Below are 2,475 nucleotides of genomic sequence, written 5' to 3' on the forward strand. Positions count from 1 at the left end.
GTTGACCTTGCCTCTTCAACCCTCCACTGAGTAGTAGCATCATTGTCTATTAAGGTCTTGTCCTTGTCCCACACCATCAGGGCATGAACTAGTGCAAAGCTCGCTAAATTCGCGACAGTTTCTTCCATCTGATTTTCCACTCTCTCTAACAACAGTTTCCCAATGCAAACGCGAGATTTTCCTCCTGTTACGGCTTCCAAAACTTCTTACTGTATTTCCTTTTCAGCGCTGAATGATCTCGTAGGTCCCAACGTTTCTCCTTTGGTCTAAATTCTATAATCTAATCCAAAAATATACTACTATGAGATTCGGAACCTTTGTCCCAGTGTTTTTTCGGAATAAAATTTTATCAACGTACCTGGCAAGTTGACACTTTGTCACACGGTATCTTACATCCATACCTAATTTTTTTTACTGTATTCTGTATCACGAAAATTGCATAATTCTGGTAATTATAAGAGTAACACCGACTTCTTGTAGACATTGTCAGCAAGGTCAGAGGAATGTCTTTCAAAGGTATAATGACTAACTTATAACGTCATTAACTTTCCTCCTTCTCGATAGATAATTGGCTATTCGTGAAAAAGTCTCAACCTATGGCAACAATGAAATACAACCAATACTCCTTGTTTACACTTTGTAGTAGTGGTAGTAGTAGTATTAGCAGTAGCCTTGGATGTCCGAGTGTACTCCATACCCCAAAAAGTCCTATTATTCTTTTAGCTGTTCAAGCTTACGCTGGGTTTGCCACGGGCATCCTCACTTCTAAACAATTGTGCAAGTCGAATCACAAAAGCTGTCCTGTAACCACGTACACAATGGCATATCATAGCCGCCATTCTTGAAGCCTTGACAAGGTACGAATATTCTTTCAGAATTTCAGAGACAGCTGTTTGTCGTCATCACCTTGTGGGAGGAGTCGATATGTCATATGTTTACGTCACGTATAACTTTGATCCCATATTTTAGTATTTTCCGTCACTGGCTTCGGATGCTTTATTTTACTCTTATGAATATACTTTTTTCTAATATAAGTAATAAAGAATGCTGCCGAAAATTGGGTAGGGATGTAAAGTATACTATGGCTAAGTAATATCTTTGTCAAATGCACAGGAAAAAAGTTATTCCGGAAAAACACCGGGACAAAGGCTCTGAATCTCATGGTAAATGCTAACAAAATTACATGGAAGTCTATAATGGCTAGCTTTTTTATGCATTTTCCCCCTGTACTAGCCAACTTCATGGTTTTTTTATATGAATGGGCACTCTTCTGAGAAATGTCACAGATATGGATGTCTGTTTAGAGTCCACTTAAAGGTAGCTTCTTTTGTTCCTCCTAGCTGATGATGTTATTTAAAAAACGAAAAAATCACTATGAGACCACTCCTGCATGGTATAGAGAAGACACAAGCGCTTACCTTCTTCAGATTTGGGAAAAGGACCTCAGATTTATTGAACGTTTGGGATAATGTTCCTCACTATGGCGAGCTTTCATTTCATGATAATAGCTGCCACAATCCCATACCCTTCATATAATTCATCAGTATCAACATCTTGACTGTTACAGGTTTTGACTGTTATCACAGAATCCTCCAAAAGGTATGGTACTTGTTAGGTTTAATTTTGACACATGAAAACTATTTACAGAGAAATCATACCTGCCATTTTAGTACTTAATGACTTTCACAGAAAAAAATGAAATCTGCTTTACATTTCTTAGAACACATCTGGTGTAAGCTGGTTATTGATGTTTACTGCAAAGCCAGCATCCCGCAAAAAACTTCTGCTCTTCTCACAAGTTTGCTTTTAAGTTCAGACATTAGCTTAAATACTAAAATCATACTGCTCACTCTCACCTTCCAGAGGAACCGTGTTTCACGTCAGGTAAAGAGGGTATTTGCCATAGCCATACTATCTTTACCTCATTCTACGTAAGGGATGTTGCCCATAAGTCATGGGTACCTTCTCCTGGGGCCCAATGGTGATTGCTCAACAAAGTTCGAAATTTATATATATATATATATATATATATATATATATATATATATATATATGTATATATATGTATGTATGTATGTATGTATGTATGTATATATATATATATATATATATATATATATATATATATATATATATATATATATATATAATTAATACGGATAAATAATTTTGAAACTTAAGCTCGACGGGTAAAAATTACGTAAATATATCAAGATCATATAAGTCTTTTTGGTAGGATCACCTTTGACATATCAAATAAGACTTTAGACATATGATACGATTCATGAGAACAAGAAAGGAATAGCGCGAGATATATTGGATATCGCATCCTAACACCGTTCTCAGTGACATATCTCGTTACAGGGCCAGGTACCTATAATCCACTCCGAAATGGTATCCCTGTTTTCCAGAAGCTTCCCAAGACTTGGCAGAGAGAGAGAGAGAGAGAGAGAGAGAGAGAGAGAGAGAGAGAGA

General features: G+C 36.6%; 1 protein-coding gene across 1 annotated transcript in view; it reads right to left on the reverse strand.

Annotated features, from left to right (window-relative positions):
- Positions 1-2,475, reverse strand: part of LOC135218523 (putative neural-cadherin 2) — a 643,835-nt gene that overhangs the window by 126,558 nt on the left and 514,802 nt on the right.

The sequence above is a fragment of the Macrobrachium nipponense genome, chromosome 9 (assembly GCF_015104395.2).
Source record: "Macrobrachium nipponense isolate FS-2020 chromosome 9, ASM1510439v2, whole genome shotgun sequence".
Taxonomy (NCBI): domain Eukaryota; kingdom Metazoa; phylum Arthropoda; class Malacostraca; order Decapoda; family Palaemonidae; genus Macrobrachium; species Macrobrachium nipponense.